Here is a 21929-nt window from a genome sequence, read left to right on the forward strand (position 1 = left end):
TTAAGGTAGTAAAATATATATTAAGGTAGTAAATATTAACAGCTAAATGTACTTAAAGTATCAAAGTAATATGTGACACGGAGGCCCCTTGGAGAGATACCTGCTGCTGTACAAGTTGCTGATCTTCAGCTCATTAGATGGTCAGTTAGCTCCATCTAGTGGACAGATAGTAGAACTCCATCATCTGATGGAACTCAGTCCACAGAGACCTCAAACTGTCTGACAACAACAGGAAGGTGACAAATGTGAAGGAGGATCAGTCATATCCTGATCATCCAGACAGATTTGACATCTGGCCTCAGCTGCTGTGTAGAGATGGTCTGACTGGTCGCTGTTACTGGGAGGTCGAGAGGAGAGGAGGGGTTGATATATCAGTGAGTTACAGAGGAATCAGAAGGAAAGGAGACAGTGAAGACTGTTTGGAAGTAATGATCATTCCTGGAGACTGATCTGCTCTGATGAAGATGGTTACTCTGTCAGGCACAATAAGAGAAGAAGAGTCCTCACTTCCTGCTCTGTCTCTAACAGAGTAGCAGTGTATGTGGACGTTCCTGCTGGCTCTCTGTCCTTCTACACAGTCTCCTCTGACTCACTGATCCACCTCCACACCTTCATCACCACATTCACTCAGCCTCTCTATCCTGGGTTTGGGTTCGGCTCTGGTTCCTCAGTGTCTCTGTGTCCTCTGCAGGACTGAGAGTCTCTCCTGTGGACAGAAACACTGACTGAAGACCAGCTGCTGAAATCAAAGTTCAGTCTGTTCACCATCACGCACACTCTGCACTGTGAAGCAGATCTGAGACTCAAACACAAAAACATTCATCTGATTTCATCTCTGGTTATCAACATTTGAACAGTTTGACTAAAACACTTCATGATATGTCACATCTAAAATATAATCAACTGGTATTGGTCACTATTATGTCCTTTATATTTTAAATCATATTGCAATATATTTAAAATGTGGAAAACAAATGTTTCTATAAACAATCATCACATAGTCTAATGTTTCTAAATGCTTTTAATAAAATCTATAAGTTTCATCATATCATGATTTCATTCATCAGTTGTGTCTTTTTGCTGAGATTGCTACACCGCCCCCCCCATAATAAAAAACTATGTATCTCAGTGCAGTCTACTCCAAATACCTATTATATTTCCTTTACATACATAAAGACATTTGCACCATAAATCAATGCAGAAAAGACACAAATTGTTGCAGAAAATGAAGTGTCCTCCCCCCATGTTGAACCCAAGGTTGTGTCTTATATTCAACTCCTAATTAAAAGGTAAAGTTTGCGTCCACTAAAGGTTCAGTTGTTGTCTCTGACAGACTCAGATTATCATTCTAAGAGTCTGACAACATTATGGGATGGATCCCTACAGAGATAGACCTTTAGTTAAAGAGTAAGATCCTTTTAGTTTAACATGAATCAGCCCCAAAATCACCATCACCAAACCCACCAGACTCCATGTAAATAATCACTACTTTTAGAGTGTTTAGAGCAGCATATCTCCACCAGACTCCATGTAAATAATCACTACTTTTAGAGTGTTTAGAGCAGCATATCTCCACCAGACTCCATGTAAATAATCACTATTTTAGCGTGTAAAGAGCAGCATATCTCCACCAGACTCCATGTAAATAATCACTACTTTTAGCGTGTATAGAGCAGCATATCTCCACCAGACTACATGTAAATAATCACTACTTTTAGCATATATAAAGCAGCATATAGTTACATTTATTTCAGCTTGAATGTGTGATACACCCTTAAGGGATAACATAATAACCAGCGTAGCGTTTAGTACGAATTTCAAATTTTATTGGTGAGCAGTATTAACGCAGTGGGGAACAAAGAAAGCGGAACCAATGTGCGGGTATCTGTACACGGTGCACAGGTGACGGACACTTCCCTCCTCTTTGGAGACGAGGATGGCGGTTTGTTTTCTCACTCTCTGATGCCGTAATTCTGCTTTCCAGGTTGGTACTCGGTAAAAATGACAACAGACGGTTTCCTTCTGCCGTGTGTGTCATGGAGTTTATGATGTGTAAAGGCGAGCTAAAGAGCCGCGTTTGGAACCGCGGGAAACGGGTTTCGTAAACAATAGAGCTCGCGGCTAGCTAACAGGTGTGTACTGCGCAGACTCCAACTGAGCTGGAAGACGTAGATGTGACGTGAGCAACCTGTCTGAAAGCTGTAAGTCTTCTGGTAGCTGTGCAAGAGAAATCTCAATCATTCCCAATCAGTAAAGACGGAGAGGTAGGTATATGTTAGGAGATAACATAGGCACAGGCTAATTAATGCTAACTAACATGCTAGTTAACATTAACATAGACACAGGCTAATTACTGCTCACTAACATGCTAGTTAACATTAACATAGACACAGGCTAATTACTGCTAACTAACATGCTAGTTAACATAGACACAGGCTAATTACGTCTAACTAACATGCTAGTTAACATTAACATAGACATAGACTAATTACTGCTAACTAACATGATAGTTAACATTAACATAGGCACAGGCTAAATACTGCTAACTAACATGCTAGTTAACATTAACATAGGCACAGGCTAATTACTGCTAACTAACATGCTAGTTAGCATAGGGTTGTGTGTGTGTGATTCTGGTTGCTGGTGCTTCCATTCCCTGGTAATGAGTTATTTCGTGGTTTTTAACGTATCCTGACAGGATTGTTAATGTTAAAATGTTGTTTAACTCTTAAAGGGGAGTTCCTCCTAAAAGTTCTACAGAGTATTAGAAAGGAATGTATTATAAGTTGAACTATTATCCCCAGGTGTATGATGGTTCATGTTTGACTCTGAAGTCGTTTGAATATTTATTTCCAGCCAAAGAGGGTTTATGATTTCCATGATGACATTAGTATAATGGAGGAGTTTTGGGGGTAGAAAGTAGAGAGATATATTATTATTGAAACGGTACAGTAAGGTTCATATTTATTTTGGTTAGGACGAGACTATATCTGGGAATTTGAGTGTGGAAGATTTTGCCCACTGAAAAATGGGGAGTAAAGAAAATAGTGTCACGGTTCTTAAATTGAAGTGAAACATGTTTCCACGAGGGGAATGTTGTTGAGGACTGTTTTATTCTTTTGTGTTTCGGAGAATTTGTAATAAACAGACAGAGGTTTGGAGACGAGGACGGCGGTTCGTTCTCTCACTCACTGACTCCGTGATTCTGCTTTCCAGGGTTTTGCCTATGACAGTGAAGTAGTGAACCCCAATCAAGAAAAATCATTTGTTACCCCGGTTACTCGATTGTAAACTGATAACAAATGTAACTCATCAGCTGCATTGTCTCCATTCAAACATAACATTTAAATATAGTAAAACATGGTCAGCTAGCATTCACTCACACCTCCCATTAGTTCTTCTAACCCTTGTAACATTATTTCCCCCCCCCCAACCCAAACAACCCCACCTCCCTCTTGGGTCTAGCAAAGGCGCCCTCAGCAGACGTCAAGCTGGCGACCGGAGCAGGAATGAAGGAGGAGGAGGAGGAGCAGCCTGCAGCAGTGAAAGAGGAAGAGGAGGAGTATGTGGTGGAGAAGGTTCTGGACCGCAGAGTGGTGAAGGGAAGAGTAGAGTTTCTGCTGAAATGGAAGGGGTTCTCAGAGTAAGTATGAGTCTAGAATATTAATGATTGGTGATTTTGGTCCATATGCACACACATGCACACATACTTTCAACATAATTTTTGACATTCTCAAAGTTGAAGGTTTGGTATTTTGACACTAAGGTGCAGACCCGCAAATAACCTTACAACATGGCAACAGATAAAAGGAATAATCCAAATTAGCAGCTAGAGTGAGAATGTATTTCCTAAAAAACAAAGTGTGAGGAGATGTTCTTCTGTCTGCACTCACCTTTCCAGTGAGGAGAACACATGGGAGCCACAAGACAACCTGGACCTGGACCTTATCACCCAGTACATGCAGAGACACGAGGAGGAGGAGGAGGAGGAGGAGGGGAGCAAGAGGAAGAAGAAGGAGGTGAGTGAAGGAAAGAGGGTTCTCCAGACTGAAGAGACCAGCAATCTAATCTCAATATTAATGAATGCACACAGACGCTTTCACAAAGAGAGTGAGAGAGACACACACACACATAGAGAGAGAGCGAGAGAGAGAGAGATTATTGCTAAATAATAGGGCTGTAATCTCCCAGTTGACTAGTCGATTTATTGGTCGATACGTTCTGGCTCGACCAAAATTCTGATTGGTCGATTTTTTTGCCGTGTTAATTTCATCAGGTGGAAGCATAGACCGTTACGTCTATGGGTGGAAAGCACTTATTGCTAATGGGGGTGTTTTCAGAGCTCCCCTGTTGCACAGGTAACAGTCTATCTTCAGAACACCCCCCTTGTTTTCACTATGTTTAGATTAGCCCAACCCACTGGGGACAGATTGAAGAAAGAACTAGAAAGCCTTGTTTTTATGGTGTGATGAATATTTATTTAATTGTGAGTGTTTAATTTCCAGTCAGTCCTCCTCTACCATGTCGAAGACATCGGCAGTGTTGCAGCATTTTACAAAAATTTAATATACTGCAAATAGCCTACAAGGACAAGTACAGTTAATTAATCTTGCATCTTTCTGCCCGTCCGCACTGCACCCCCCCCCCCCCCCCGCCAGTCGATTTTTAGTCAAAATTTTCACGACTTCAGTTGATCAAGATTTTCTTTGGTTGATTACAGCCCTAGAAGTTAGTTGCATTCAAGAACTTCTGCTGTGTTTGTCACCGTGGCGGCCGCGATAGCAGAGTTACCATCAGAAACACTGGTACAAATACAGGTTTGCCTCTCATGCTTAACAATATACAGCTGTGTTAATAACAATTAAAGTTGTGGACAAATGTCTGAAGCGTGACACTGGCGCTGTCGCCGCTCTGTCTCTGTAGCTGGGAGCCTTGGGAGCGTGGCTGCACGGAGAATAAGAGGAGAGAGAGTAAGACGAGAGAGCCAAACAGAGGCACGGCTTTGCAGAAGAAATGGGTCATGTAACGTAAAATTAAACCATGTCGATATAAACAACATTGCTTCGCTTGTGAAGAGGCAGCAGATGCGACCTAGAGAAAAAATATTACTCACGCCGTAGAGATCTGTGAGCTGACAGACAATAACTAGCACCGACTAGCAATGGTCACTGCTGTTCTCTGAATAACACAGACAGGACAAAATGGTGCGTTTACTGGTAAACTGGTAAACCTTGAGATCGACATATAACCGACTGTTAACTGTTGAGTTTCCCCCCCGTAACTCTGTCTTCTGTGACTGTCTCCATCTAGAAACTAAGCTGCGCCGTGCAGACAACTCTGACTGGCTCATGATCAGACAGTGGTTTACGGAGCGGTAGATGGGCTTTTGCCGAAAATCCCAGAGCTAAATTTAATCGTGGGAAGCCAAAATCGTGATCGTGATTAAAATTTTATTACTTGTTCAGCCCTACGTTGCACCTCAAACTTGCCCAAAACCTTTCGACCCCACTGTATTCCCTTAAAGAAGCGACCAGGCCTGCCTTGTTGCACCATCAAAACGTCTTTCTGAACTTTACATTTTCACACAGGAACATTTGGAGATGTTCTGCTAAATGAAGTGTGGTTGGTCCAGACTACTGTGCATGTAGCTTGTAGCTCCAGTTAATGACTTTTGGGCCTTACATTTTAGTAGTTCTTTCAGTTTGAATGCAGGAGATACTTGACACTCTGGAGTCCTATGGATTGGTCCCCTCATCAGCCCTTGCATTTTCTCCAATCAAACAGAAGATTTTAATCTTGTAAAACATGGTCAACTAGTATTCACTCAAACCTCCCATTAGTTCTTCTAACCCTTGTATCATTATCTCTGCATGCCCCCCCCCCCCCCCCCCCCCCCCCCCCCATGGGTCTACTAAAGGCACCTTCAGCAGATGGCAAGCTGGCAACCAGAGCAGGAAAGAAGGGCAAGGAGGAGGAGGTGGAAGAGGAGTATGTGGTGGAGAAGGTTTTGGACCGCAGAGTGGTGAAGGGAAGAGTAGAGTTTCTGCTGAAATGGAAGGGGTTCTCAGAGTAAGTATGAGTCTATAATATTAATACTTGGTGTTCTTGGTCCTGAGATATATAATTTACTTACATATTGCACATAAGTGTCAGCATGGTATCATGCCCTCAAAGTTGAAGGTTTGGTATTTTGACACTACGTTGCAGACCCACAAATAACCTTACAAGATGGCAATAGAAAAAAGGAATAATAGGAATGATAATTAGAATGAGAATGGATTGTCTGAAAACAAAGTGTGAGGAGATGTTCTTCTGTCTGCACTCACCTTTCCAGTGAGGAGAACACATGGGAGCCACAAGACAACCTGGACCTAGACCTTATCACCGAGTACATGCAGAAACGCAAGGAGACAGAGGAGAAGAAGAAGAAGGAGGGCAAGAGGAAAGGTGTCAGGGAGGTGGAGGTGAGTGAAGGAAAGAGGTTACTCCAGACTGAAGAGTCCCAGAAATCTAATCTCAATATTAATGAATGCACACAGAGGGTTTAACAAATGTCTTTTAGGATTTGTATATTATACCGGAATTCCTCAAAGAAAAGCCGGTAGTCAATTAAACTGCGGCCCTCTGATAGTGGTCGGGGGTCAACACGGATAAATAAAGGCCGGGAAAAATCGGAGTGGATAATCTCCTCGGTGCCTTTCATATAATGTGCAGTTAAGTTTATCATAATATACATTTCTACCAAGTTAACTTAACACATTCAACAATATATTCACACTTTGTTTTTCTGGCTTATGGTTCTCATGTAAAGTATTATTTTTGTGATCAAATTTTTATTTTTGATCTACTTAAGAAACAAAAAGTGCCAACCAATCCCCTGAGTCTGAGAGGTTGATGACCCCTACAGAGACTAGATCAAGTTCAACTGGGAGACAAACACTCCCACAAAGAAAAGTTTCCAGCACTACCAATCCCAGACCATCCCCCGGTTGTTACCGCCTGGCTCAAGGCCACCAACAAAAAGGCCACGCAGATATATGAATCCAAACTTCATTAACACACACACACACACACACACACACACACACACACACACGCACAACACAACCATGGTAATGCAGCAGTGGAACTTAGACACAGACATGCTGTGAACGATGCTTCTGGTTTAACTTAGCTCGCTCCACCACGGCGCCTAACCGTATGTTCACACTGCCACCGACTTGAGCGTCTAAAGTTACCAGAAGTCATTCATTTTCAATGGACGCCGGCTTCTCTCAGCTGCAAGGAGCGGCAAATCTGTCGGCGTCGCGTTTTGAGCGTGTTGAGCGTCAATCAGTAAGTTGAAATTTTCAACTTTATGGTAATGAGCTATGACGCGGTTCAGCGGCAAGTAGCGGCTAACGCCAGCCGCCAATCGTAATTGATCCTGGAGAAACATACGATGTAAACTTTCGTTCCTACCAAAACATTAATTCTGAGGACAAGCTCATAATCGCCGTTGCTGGGTTACCTTTCGTTTATAATATAACGTTTGTACATAGGGACCAGTTAACGTTACCTGCTGGTCACATCCGCTCACAGTGAAGTCCTGCACGGGTTCCCAGGTTAGTCCAGCGGCTGCTCGCTCTGCCTGCATGCCGCTATGGCTCAGCGGCTAACGAGCGAGCTAACTGCTAACAGACTCCGTTGCGACCAATTAACAATACAACTTCTGTCATTATGTAATGTATAAAGGTTTCTAGTGTCAGTGTATTGGCCGTGGCTGTGTGTGCTTCTCCCGGTCGAACAGAGAACATCAGAGCGGCCAAAGCGTCAGAAAGATTCCCGTCCTTTTTTGACAACCTTGGCGGGGCGGCTAGAGCTTTTTTGCCGCTCAAGTTGGTGGCGGTGTGTACGTACGGTCACTAACTCACTCACTCTGTCTGTTGATATACAAACGCAGATCAATGGACATGCATGTATTTTTTGGGGGGGTGTATGAGGACACCACCCTTTCCACCAATCATTACACCTTTGTATGCAAAGCCTTTACATACAGTTGGGTTCAGAATAACAGCAGTGTTTTTAAAGAAGTAAATAGTGCTCAAAATCCTTAGAATAGCTTTTAATTCCATAATACCAATGCATTGGGAACACTGGCCATTCATTTCCAAATCAAAACATGACCAACATGGATCAAGTTTGTGTTCTACCTTTACAGGAAGTGAAGAAAAAGGAATATTAGCAGTATTTGCATTTTTCTTTACAAACTCAAATGTTTACTGTATAAACTGAAAAATGTGTCAGGGTTTGTATCCCTGCACTAATATTTAGTTGCATAACCAATATTTCTGAGAACTGCTTCATATCTGTGTTGCATGGAGTCACCTGTGAACAAGTATTCCAGCCCAGGACCATTGAACTACATCCCATAATTCCTCCACATTACTAGGTTTGGCCTCAGAAACAGCATTTATGATGTCACCCTACAAGTGTTCTCCGGGATTGAGGTCCGGAGGTTGGGCCGGCCGCTCCATAACATCCATCTGGTTCATCTGGAACCAAGACTTTGCTCCTTCCTGGTGTGTTTGGGTCCTTGTCTTGTTGAAAGACCCGTTTCAAAAGCATTTCTTCTTCAGCAAAAGGCAACGTGACCTCTTCAAGTATTCTGATGTATTGGAACTGATCCATGATCCCTGGTGTGTGATAAACAAGCTCAACACCACAGTATGAGAAACATCCCATAACCACCATGTATTAGTCTTCACAGTGGACTGGGGCTTGATTTCAGTGCAGGGGGGTCGGAGGACAAACTGTCTGTGGCTCCTAGACCCAAAAAGAACAGTTTCCCTCTCATCAGTCCCCAGAATGTTGCTCCATTTCTCCGTTGGCCAGTCAATGTGTCCTTTGGTTGTTTCCCACATCGGTCAGGCGTTGGATGCCATTTCAAGGAATTTGAAATGATTTTGGCAGAGCGGCTTATGATCTGAGCTTATAATCTTCTGCACTTCTTTATTTGTTTTCCCCTCTCATATCAACTTTTTAATCAAAGTCCTCTGTTCCTTAGAGCAATGTCTGGAACGAGCCATTTTGCTGAGTATTTCAGTGTGAAATGCACTATGACCAGCAGGCACAACATGTTCTTCCTTCCTTCCATCCTTAAATATTTATATATACAGTATATATATATTTAATATAGGCCATAACTGACACCTGTTTCTTCACAGCTCACTAATTGAACACAACACTGCTATTATTTTCAACATGCTCCTTTCAATTACAAATTCAATTCCACAGAATGAGCAGCATGCACGTCATGACTGTTGGTTTTCTAGGACTCTACAACACTTACTAGTAAATTATTTGCCATGTAGAAATATCACTTTTACCAAAAAATATGATTTATGAGTTTAGTGATGCTATTATTTTAAACACAACTGTACATCAAAGCTATTTTTTAAACATCTATGACCACGACATATGCGCCTGTGTTTTTCAGAGGCGTCAGTGATGCTCAGCAGTTTTATTCCAGAGCACAGCAGAAAGCTCTGCTGAGCTTCAGAAATGCTTGAGGAAATGGAGCTTGTGTGGACAATACCACATTACACTACCATATTACTTACTTACACAATACTGCTGCCATACAAGTTTGATTAAGCAAAAATGACAACCCAAAACAGTAGGTCAAAGGTCAACTGGTGCCCCTCATTGCTAATGCCTATCAGGAACAATGGTTCCAATTTACTTTACTGGAGAAGAGCTTTTCCAGCAACATGAAGACAACACGGTAACCCCTACAGATACCACTGAAAGCTTAAAATCTTTTACAACTTTCCCGACATTAAAAATCCTGAATGATCCCCCATTTGTTACTAAACATCTGGCTAAAGGCTGGCAACAAAATGGAGACCACACATAAATTGATCAAAAGTAGTTTATTTATCACAAACTAACCAACACTGGATGTTACATTTACCATAATGCAACTCCATAATAGTGATGTTGGCAGATAATTAAGAAAGGTAATGCGTCAGTCAAACAATGTTCCATAGACATGCTCTAAATGTTGTTTCTAGTTTAAGATAGAGCTCTACAGCATGGCACCTCACTAACTCACTCTCTTGGTTTTTCTCTGTTGATAGAAACGGAGAGGAAGAGGAGTCAGACGTCACCGCTGTCAGCACTGTGACAAATCCTTCTCAACATCTGGATATTTAAAGATTCATCAGAGAGTTCACACTGGAGAGAAGCCGTACAGCTGTGATCAATGTGGGGAAACCTTTTCTCGTAGTAGTTACCTTATAATACATCAACGCATTCACACCGGAGAGAAGCCGTACAGCTGTGATGAATGTGGGGCAGCTTTCACAGTACAGATTACTCTAAAAAGACATCAACAAATTCACACTGGAGAGAAACCATACTGGTGTGAACAATGTAAAGAAACATTTTCTCAGAGTGGTCACCTTAAAGCTCACCAGCGCATTCACACTGGAGAGAAGCCGTACAGCTGTGAACAATGTGGGGAAACCTTTTCTCGTAGTAGTTACCTTAAAAAACACCAGCGCATTCACACTGGGGAGAAGCCGTACAGCTGTGAACAATGTGGGAAAACGTTTTCTGATTGTGGTAACCTTAAAAAACACCAGCGCATTCACACTGGAGAGAAGCCGTACAGCTGTGAACAATGTGGGGAAACTTTTTCTCATAGTGGTAGCCTTAAAACTCACCAGCGCATTCACACCGGAGAGAAGCCGTACCGGTGTGAGCAATGTGGGAAAACCTTTTCTCAGAGTTGTCACCTTAAAACTCACCAGCGCATTCACACTGGAGAGAAGCCGTACTGGTGTGAACAATGTGGGAAAACGTTTTCTCGGAGTGATCACCTTAAAACTCACCAGCGCGTTCACACTGCCTCGTTGTGAACATGTTTCAGAGCCAAGCTGTTTCCTCCTCCTCATGCCCTGATAGCTGTGTTGTTATATTCTGATCTTCTCTCCACATTGAAGGCTGACCAGCAGTAACTTTATCTTCTGATCAAAATGTATGTTATTGTGGATCAGCTGGACTATGTTCTGCCTGTCCTCAGAACCCTTTGCGATTTAGGCACCAATATCGTTGCCTGAACCCATCCTTTTAAAAGTACATTTTTAAATGTATATTTAAAAAAAAAAGAGCACAAAAAGACAGTCAGCAACATTTATGAACGGCTTGTTTATTGCTATATGGTCCAAATTAAATAAAAAAATGTAATATTTTTGCAGTAAATTGCTGCTTTATGACAAAAACAACTAGTAGATGGAAAAAGGCAGCGCTGGTGTTTCAGTACCACCGAAGTCCCCGTTACTATTTGGTCCAATAGATACCCGGTGTTAAGTTTTCGGTACACAACCTTAACCACAATGTACCCACTGAGGGAAGGAGAAGGCCCAAAGAAGAAACATTAAGACGTTTAAAGATGTTTTGGTTGGAATACGTAGACATGTTTGGAACTTTTTTTTTGTAAAAACCTTCTTCTCATCTCTAGAAAAATACAACTTTTTTTTCGTTGACAGGAAGTTATTGTAATTTTCATTTTAGGAATACATTTTTGTCACCCTTATATATTTCTAAACTCTCAAAAGTTGGCAAAAACTATAATCTTTGAGCATTGTGAGTTTATATAGTGAATAAGCGCAAATTCAATATTTGTTTAAATTGGTCCTCTCATCATTACAGCATACTAGAAGTTGGCCATTTTTAATTGTGCGCTCTCAAGTTATTGTCGTTTTATAGTTTATCATCATGTTTTTCTACTTTGTGGAATTTCATTTAATAATCTTTGTTTGACATTTCTTATTTTCTGTGACTGAATGTGGTTTTAAATCTGTTGAGGTCTGTTCAGGATGAAAGTAAAGATCCTGATGTCATACAAAATCTGAAAATAGAAAGCAAACAGCTGATTTATTCATCTGACTTGTAAAAGAAAATCTGATTGAATTGTTTTAAATGTTTTGCAATGTGGAACAATTAAATACAAAATAAAAGAAATTAAACAAGGCCTCGTGCTGATTACTTGTGACTTGATTTGGCGGATTCATCCTTCCTACCGTTTCTGTTTAACTCCTTAATAAGAGAACGTTTCCATCCACTAAAAGTGCTGAAAGACTCAGATTATTATTCTAACAGTGTGAGAACATTATGGGATTGATCCCTACAGAAATAAAGGTTTTAGTTAAAGAGTAAGATCCTTTTAGTTTAATATGAAACAGCCCCAACATCACCAAACCCACCAAACTCCATGATGTATATGATCACTATCTAAAACCAAAGACATTTTATTAACTATGGCATATAAAGAATAGTCTTTTTTTCCATGTACACTTTACTTTTACTTGAGTGAAGAAGTTAAATCAGTACTTCTACCAGAGTATTTTTTAACATAAATAACTCTACTTCAGTACTTTTGGCATCTCTGGATGGTTTCCGTCTTTGCGATAATACCACTCTTGAAGAAAGCAAGTTGTCTTGTCAGCAGGATTCAAACCTGCACGGGGAGACTTCAACAGATTTCTAGTCCATCACCTTAACCACTCGGCCACGACAACCTGTAAAGCAAAGCTATGCCTGTTTGCACAAATGTTCGTAAACTTTTCAATTGGTTAGTAGTAGTAAGAAAGCAAAATTGAGCAAATTGCAAATCGTAGTGCCTGTGGATCCACGTGGAGGTAGCTTGATTGATTGATATGCTCCCTTATTTGTACCAAAAAAGAGATCTATCATTTTATCAAATTGGGTAAATAGGTAACAAGTTTAACCTAGGTAACAGGTGTAACCTAGCTAACAGGTGTAACCTAGCTAACAGGAGAAGAACATAAACAAGCTAACTTTTAAATGTACCAGAATTATAGACCAATACAACAACAGGCTTAAATGAACTGTTAACATAAATATATGACTTACAGTGCTCAAAGATGCACATGATCTCAGCTGATTATCCTCCGGACAGCTAGTTTCTTTTTCTTTTCTCTCACTATTTTCTCTGTGTACCGTGCGCGCACGCTCGTAGTGTGAAGCATGTGTCCGCAGTAATCTCCGACATAGTAGTCAGTTTGTATTCTTAAATACCAAGTCTCTTGCTGTTCCTTGATTAGTTGGCCACCCCTGCTCTGCATCGCTCCAGGTAAGTAGAAAGCAATCTGTTATGCACCTTTGCATTGCACTAAAATGTCAATATTTGGACCTGAATCCAACAATAACATTACTTGACACTCATATACATTTTCAGTTAAAAAATGTTGGTCAGGGGTTTAGTTACTGTTTGAAAAAGGAAAATAATTGCTAGATGAATTATGATATAATTGCAGATGAAGTATTTATGACCCATCAAAGACGACAAAAGGATACATCAGTTGTCAGGGGTCTGATTTAAAGGAAATGACACTCTTTAAAAGTGTTGGGGTTCTAGCGTTAAACTAATAGTAGTTTTAGATGTTAAAATGTGCGCACAAGAAAGCTGAGGGATTACTGAGGGGAAATGGAGAATGACTAGGTTAACTGAAGATTTTAAATATTGTGAAAATTAACAGAACATATGAACACGTTAAACATATACGGGCATATAACATATACCTGCAGTCTCAGTCTTTGGATGGTATTGGTAGCGTATGCGCCCCGTCATAGTTACCGACAATTTGTTGATGAATGAGTATTTCACATTGAACACTTAAGATTGGGTGTTCATTTAAAAACGGAATTGCCAGTAAAGATAAAAACAACAGATTCAGCAAGGAGTCGTTGCCACTAATGACTTTAGTCACTTCACCAAGCTTTGTCATAAGAGTATAATGTAACTAATACAAATTCAAGTCAACATATGGTTTGTCTTCCACCTATGTAACATCATCAAATGGCAGTGGTGGGATTTGAACCCACGCCTCCAGAGAGACTGGAGCCTAAATCCAGCGCCTTAGACCACTCGGCCACACTACCTGCAAGTATGAGCTCTCCACATCGTGATAAACACAGGGACCGTAACTAACGGTATATTTGTCAATGTCATTGGAATAAAACTTTCGCAAGGAAAAAGCCAATACTTTATTGGAAAATGTTGTCACTCTTTGTCATTTTTCTCTGGCATTGTTGATTTTAGAATATTGTAACCAGCATTAAGTGAGGAGGTTTAGGTCTGTGTGAATATGGGCTGAGCATTTACCTGGACTGAATTTATGAACATCTTCTTTTGCATATTCACTGTAAAGAGCCATTAATCCTCCACTATTGTTCCAGAGACAATAGGATATACAGTTTTAGATTGCTAGGTAACTGTCCAAGACCAAAGACTTCTTTGAAATACCTCAAGTGTTCAAAACAGTTTGTCAAAATGGGAAAGGTCATGTTTTTGATTACAAATTCCAGCACAGTGGTTCATTTACCATTCAAAAACAAAAGTACAATCATGAAACACATACTACTTAGACAGAATGAACCTGGTCAGGTGGCAATGAAAGAATTCCAGAGACGTGGACCCTCTGGCACAGCCATACTTGGTCAGGACAACACCCCCCTTCTTGATAGTGCCCTTCTTGATGTGCTCCATGCGCACCTGGTCCAGCAGTGGCACCACCATGAGGTCCCTTCCGTTTGCCCCTCCCAGTTGCCCGTAACAGAGAGAGGTCTCCTGCATCCCACTCAAATATGCAGGCAGAGAGACGGCTCATGAAGGTGGGACCAGACGTGAGATTTTTTTCGCAGCCCACGCTCACGTTCAAATTGATAAATGCCGTACTCTGCGTAGGAACCGGCGTACCCCCGTCCTACGCCTGTTTTAGGTCGTATGCACATTTCATAAATAAGGGCCCTTGTGAGCACAATAAAGATTTCTTAAAGAAAGGTTTGTACTTTATAGTTCTAGTTTTTTTCCAGTTCTTCTGGTCACACTTGGCACTATTTCACATGGTTTGTCTGTAGTTCTCTATTCTGTCAGGGCTTAACTCTGTCTCCCACACCTATTTTTTTGTTGTTTCTTGTTATGTCTCGGGAAGAAGTATTGTGCTTTTAGGTCAACCATCCATCTGTACATCAGAATCAAAAACACTTTATTGATCCTTGAAGGTAGCCTCTGGAAAAAAGGTGCTCCTTCGAGCCAGCGACCTAAGGATTTCAGTTCTATACTTCTATAGTCCTCCGCTCTACCAACTGAGCTATCAAAGGGAGCTGCCACAACCATGCGCACTTCTCATTCTGTGAATGTGAATGTGATAACACGGGACCCCCCTGGATCTGACAATCTTTAGGGGATGTAGCTCAGTGGTAGCGTGCATGCTTCACAGGTTTTTATGGTTGATCGTATGAAATTTTTTCATATTGGAACTATTTTGCTTGAACACTGTGACAACACATATCGACAGTAGCAAACAAAGCACATGAATTATTATTGTTTCCAGAGATAATATCAGAGAAGACCTCCTTGTCTTCGTTAGTTCCAAATTATAAATGCAAAGTCTCTCTTAAGCAGAAAATGCGTTTGGATTGGTAGGAAATGGAGATGGGCGTTGCCAAGAGGAGGCGCCTTTTTGATTGACAAGAAATGGATATGAAGTCTCTCAGGATTGGCAAAAAATGGAAAGGAGCTTTGAGTTTGATTGGTGAGAAAAGAAGATGAGAAAGTGGACAAATATGTTCTGGGTCATGACAAAGCATCTAGGGTCAGTCTTAGCCTTTGTGTGAGTACATAGGTCTCCACATACATTGTTTTTATTAGATTGACGACCAAATTGTTAGTATTTCTGAAACTTTCCCAACCATTGCGATAGCTTTCATAGCCTCGTTGGCGCAGTAGGCAGTGCGTCAGTCTCATAATCTGAAGGTCGTGAGTTCAACCCTCACACGGAGCAGGTGTTTTAAAATAAAAAACACATCTGATGCTGAAAATACAGTGACAGGTGATTGAACACTGGCACATAGCACATACATGGAAGTTGTGATTCTGGTTATTTCTGAGATCAACAATCTCAGGAAGGCTTTTTTCAATCAATTGGGAAAAATGGGAATGCATACTCTTAATAAGTAGACTTCCAGAGTATTTGCATAACAAAGACACAAGCATGGGCGTTGTGATAGGATGGTGTCGTTCATCATTGTTTCTGAGATCAACAATAACTTCAGAAGTTTCGAATTCAATGGCTACCTATGGTTTCTTTCTAAGAGCGGTTCAAAATTACGTTGCACTATTTTGTCTAATTGCTTAGGTCATAATATTCCAGAGACTTAATTTCTTTCAGGTAGTTAATAGATATGGTCAAATGAAGCTTCATTAAGCTTTCTGAACAATGTTCTTCATTTTCTGAACGCATTCACTCAGTAGTGTTTTATTATTGGTTGTTCATCTGTGATTGCCCTAGAGGTCTCTCAGTCCAGCACTCTCTCCCGTCCTCTTTGTTAGTTTTACCACTGTCCAGCATAAATCACTGACACCATACCTCACACTCATCCATGCATACACACTCACCACTGACTAAACTGACTACCACCATCATTGAATTATCATTTCTTTTGTTGTAGTAATATAATCGCATTCCTTCAACCTTTGCACACAGTCTTTGTCCTGGTTGTTTCATGGGGTCATGACAAAGCATCTAGGGTCATCTTAGCCTTTGTGTGAGTACATAGGTTTCCAGAAACATTGTTTTTATTGAGATTAAAGACCAATTGTTAGTATTTTCTGAAATTTTCCCAACCATTGCCACTACTTTCATAGCCTCGTTGGCGCAGTAGGCAGCGTGTCAGTCTCATAATCTGAAGGTCGTGAGTTCATCCCTCACCCGGGGCAGCTGCTTTAAAGACAATAAAACACAACTGATGCTGAAAATACAGTGACAGGTGGTGACAATAGCACAAGCATGTGAATGGAAATTGTGAGTCTATGGTTATTTCAGAGATTTGCAGTGAGCATTGTATTGTCCAGCAGAAAGACAACAGGTGTGTTTTTCTTTTCGTCTATGATTTATATCGTAGCGGTGCAAGCATTTATCCCAGGTTTGAGTTCCAGCACACAGCAGTTGCATTAAAAGGTTTTGAAGCCATATACAACATTACCATTACAAGTATTACCCAGGTTTCTTCTTTTATTCAGTGATAATTCAATTTTCAGACAGCACAACAAGCACTTTAAATGTACATGTTTTACACTTTCTATTTTACTGTATTTATGTACTTGTACTGTATGTAGTATATTTATTGTATTATGCTCCGTGTTTATGGGTGTTATGGCAGGTATGAGCACAGTTTCTATTTTTATGGATGAAGTAAATTGAGATGCTGTTAAGTTTACTCTTCAGCAGCAGTGGAGACATTAAGTACTGGCCTTTTTCAATAAAGTATTGACTTTTCCTTGCAAAAGTTTGTTTCCAATGACATTAACAATCATACCATTAGTTACGGTCCGTGTGTGTGTCACGATTTTGGTGTGATGGTGTGCGCAGGTAGTGTGGCTGAGTGGTCTAAGTGCTGGATTTAGGTTCAAATCCCACCACTACCTTTTGCAAATGTAACTTAGTAGAGAGAGAGAGAGAGAGAGAGAGAGAGAGAGAGAGAGAAAATGGAATTAAAAGAGGACCGTGGTAATTATTGGAGCAGTAAAGGTAATAGAACTATTAATAATATAAGTAGCAGTAATAGTGCAGGGAGTCCAGCAGGACCACGGCAGCAGCTGCATCCTCAGGTGCCACCACAATCCAACGAAGTCTGAGAGGGGAGAAAGCACAAGGGCTTCTGGAAAGAAGCAACATTAGTTACATGCATGCTTTTATCCAGAATCACCAAGTACTATCATAAAGATGATTACCTACACACATCGTTGCAGGGGGCACCCAGAATGAACTGGGGACCTCTTGATCTGGATCTTAATATGGTTTCTGTAGGAAAAAAAAACATGACACAAACGTTATTAACGTTTTTCAATGCTGGCAAAATGTGTAGAATAAATATCAAATTTCAACATTTCTGTCAACGAAGATTTACGTCATAGCCTGCGACACACGTTTCTATCAGCAAGGCGGGATGCTAGGCAGGTGGCTGTTGTAAACAAACCGGCGGCTGTGTGATGGGGCCATGGATCCCAAAGGGAAAAGAGAAGAATAACTGAGGAGAACACAGGATTCAACGTTTCTTGGATCGAATCATTTGCATTCATTGCCAATGCGGAAGGATTGCCTGAATGTTTGCTCTGTAGCGAGAAGTTGTCAAATAACAAAAAGAGCAATGTGGAAAGACATTTTCAAGGAAGGCATGCTACATTGCAGCCGAGTACCCAGTTGGTAGTGAAAGAAAAGTGCGATTGCATTACTTCTGGAGAAATTAGAGGAGCGCAAAAATAGATTTAAGAAGTGGATTGCATCTCCAAACTCCACTACTGCTGCAAGTTTTGTTGCAACGCGGGAGATAATAAAACACGGCAAACCGTTCACAGATGGTGACTACATGAAGGAGTCATTTATCAACATATCAGAACACCTATTTGCAGACTTCAAAAACAAAACCGAGATAATACAAAAAATTAAAGACATGCCTCTCTCCGCTAAGACAGTGAAGGAAAGGGCTATTAAATGGCAGGCAACATCACCGATCAGCAAATCAAGGACATTAATTCAGCGCCAGCATACTCAATGCCTGTGATGAGTCCTGTGATGTGATCGATATTGAACAGACTGCGCTTTTATGCAGGTATGTGAACTCCGATGGAAGAAGAAATGATCCAATTAATACCACTGAAAGGCCAAACACGGGGGGAGGACATATGTGAGGCTGTGCTGAAGTGTTTAAATGACAACAGGATAAACACCAACCATCTGATTTCAGTGGCTACAGATGGGGCACCCAGCATGAGAGGATCAAAAGGGGGTTTGTGACTTTGCTACAGAAAGCATTGGATCGAAATCTGCTTGCATTCCACTGCATCTTGCATCAAGAGGCACTGTGTGCACAAACATTCCCATCGGAGTGTATGGCAGTGATGAACCTTGTGATCGAGATGGTGAACAAGATAATTGCAAAAGCATTGAACCACCGTCAGTTCCGTGCATTGCTTGATGAAGTTGACAGCGAATATTCCGATCTCCTGCTACACAATAAAGTCCGATGGCTGTCCAGGGGTGAGGTTTTGCGCCGCTTTGTCGCTTGTTTAGAGCACGTGAAAACATTTCTGAAAAGCAAAGACCTATACTATCCGCAACTTGAAGATACCGAGTGGCTCGAAAACTGCACTTTATGGTGGATATGACAAGCCACCTAAATAAGCTGAATGAAAGTCTGCAGGGGCGGGGAAACACTGCACTTCAAATGCTGGAAGCTGTTCTATCATTCGAGCGCAAGCTGACTGTCTTTGCCAGAGATGTACAACGAGGCACGCTCTCCCACTTCCCCTCCCTGAGAGAATTCAAAGAAGCCCATCACGATCACACACTCAACGGTGATTATTTGCAAAATGCGATCGTTGATATGCAAACTGCATTTGGGAGCAGATTTTGCAAGTTCCGAAAGGAAAAAATGACACTGTCTTTCCCTGTCACACCCCTGGAGATTGACCCGTCCTTGTTGAGGACATTTCCAGGAGTAAATCAAGCTGACCTTGAAATGGAAATGGCTGATATAGCCGACAAAGATTTATGGGTGTCCAAATTCAAATGTCTGACAGCCGAGCTTGAAGACGTCACTCGCCAGAAAGCCCAGCTTGCCCAAAGCCACAAATGGAGCGAAATTGAAAGCCTCCCAACACCGAGAAACTTGTCTGTGACACATGGAATGCTCTTCCTGACAGTTATAGGAACATGAAGACATATGCATTTGGAGTATTATCCATCTTTGGATCAACATACCTGTGCGAGCAGATATTCTCAAACATGAACTACATCAAATCAAAATATCGCACCCGCCTCACAGATGAGAGCTTGCAGTCCTGCGTCAAGATTAAAGTTACATCTCACGTGGCCGATGTTGAAGCTGACCAGTGACGTCCGAAAACAGAAGTCACATTAAACGGGTAAGAACACAATCCAGTTATAGGCACATTTTTAGTAACAAAGTAGCTGTTTTTATAAAGTGATATCTGATTTTTGTCAGTATATATTTGGAATGACACTTAGGGATATTATTGTGACATTTGCACAGACGTCAAACTTGAACTCTATTCATTTGATTTTATATACTTTACCTTTTCAAAAGGCTGATGTTTTATTTTTAAAAATGTAGGCTGTGTTTTATTGCACTCTATTGCCCAGATAAGGGGCACGTTATGCACGTTTCGTTTTGTTTTTGTTTTTTTTTAAATCCTCAAAATAGAAAATATATCAAAATCTGATTTCTTTATTGCATTTCTTTACTTTCATCAAAGGAATGAAAACATAATTCATTAATGTTGTAATGAAGTTAAACTGGAGGCGACATCGCACAACAGAGTAGTCACGTGGTGCGTCATTCTCTGCAGGATGCGCGTTAGTAAAAATAAACATTTAATCATGAAGGCTCATTATGTATTTGTAGTTAACTTAGTCATTTTGATATTAGGCTAATATAGCTACCATAGACACATACAGCATGTGTTGCCTTCAATATAAGGCTTCTATAAGGCTTTTTATTTTTTTGCGGCTCCAGACATATTGGTTTTTAGTTTTTTTGGTCCAATATGGCTCTTTCAACATTTTGGGTTGCCGACCCCTGCCATAGACCAATAATATTAATAATATAATCAATATCTCTACAGTCTATGGATAATCCCATGCATCCCCTTTATTTCTTTCCAGCTAGAACATAAGGCTTCCAGCATGTAGCATATCCCACAATCCACTGCAACATGAGGTCACACAGGTGGGACGCCGCCTGTGCTCCAGAGACCCGTCAACAAATATGAGTAGATATTAAATTAATTTCTAACGCCGCTGCTTTTGCTGTGTTTATTTACAAGCTGCAGTTAGGAGAAAGATGCTTTTATTGTTTTAATTTGGAGATATTCTCCTCACCCAAGAGGGAGGGAGCGGTTTATGTAAAGGTAAATGTCAGACAAAAACAAGTAGGGTTAAAAATATATATTAAGGTAGTAAATATTAACAGCTAAAAGTAATATGTGACACGGAGGCCCCTTGGAGAGATACCTGCTGCTGTACAAGTTGCTGATCTTCAGCTCATTAGATGGTCAGTTAGCTCCATCTAGTGGACAGATAGTAGAACTACACCATCTGATGAAACTCAGTACACAGAGACCTCAAACTGTCTGACAACAACAGGAAGGTGACAAATGTGAAGGAGGATCAGTCGTATCCTGATCATCCAGACAGATTTGACATCTGGCCTCAGCTGCTGTGTAGAGATGGTCTGACTGGTCGCTGTTACTGGGAGGTCGAGAGGAGAGGAGAGGTTGAGATATCAGTGAGTTACAGAGGAATCAGAAGGAAAGGAGACAGCAGAGACTGTTTGTTTGGATATAATGATCATTCCTGGAGTCTGTTCTGCTCTGATAAAGATGGTTACTCTGTCACAATAACAGAAGAACAGTCCTCACTTCCTGCTCTGTCTCTAACAGAGTAGCAGTGTATGTGGACGTTCCTGCTGGCTCTCTGTCCTTCTACACAGTCTCCTCTGACTCACTGATCCACCTCCACACCTTCAACACCACATTCACTCAGCCTCTCTATCCTGGGTTTATGGTCTGGTCTGGTTCCTCAGTGTCTCTGTGTCCTCTGCAGGACTGAGAGTCTCTCCTGTGGACAGAAACACTGACTGAAGATCAGCTGCTGAAATCAAAGTTCAGTCTGTTCACCATCACACACACTCTGCCCTGTGAAGCAGATCTGAGACTCAAACACAAAAACATTCATCTGATTTCATATCTGATTATCAACATTTGAACTGTTTGACTAAAAACACACTTCCATGTATCATGAAGCCTACTCCAAATACATATTATATTTAATTTACAT

The 21929-nt window shown here is 41.0% G+C and overlaps 1 long non-coding RNA gene and 1 other non-coding gene across 2 annotated transcripts; both read right to left on the reverse strand.

The window, feature by feature from the left end:
* Nucleotides 1-375: 375 nt before the first annotated feature.
* LOC116682603 (uncharacterized) lies at nucleotides 376-21628 on the reverse strand. Its single transcript, XR_004330454.1, has 3 exons — nucleotides 21481-21628; nucleotides 10034-10036; nucleotides 376-473 (listed from the first exon to the last, which is right to left on the reverse strand). It is a non-coding gene; the product is annotated as an uncharacterized LOC116682603 (long non-coding RNA).
* trnal-uag (transfer RNA leucine (anticodon UAG)) lies at nucleotides 13869-13950 on the reverse strand. Its single transcript has one exon. It is a non-coding gene; the product is annotated as a tRNA-Leu (tRNA).
* Nucleotides 21629-21929: the final 301 nt, after the last annotated feature.

Source organism: Etheostoma spectabile, unplaced genomic scaffold (assembly GCF_008692095.1).
Source record: "Etheostoma spectabile isolate EspeVRDwgs_2016 unplaced genomic scaffold, UIUC_Espe_1.0 scaffold00018818, whole genome shotgun sequence".
NCBI lineage: Eukaryota > Metazoa > Chordata > Actinopteri > Perciformes > Percidae > Etheostoma > Etheostoma spectabile.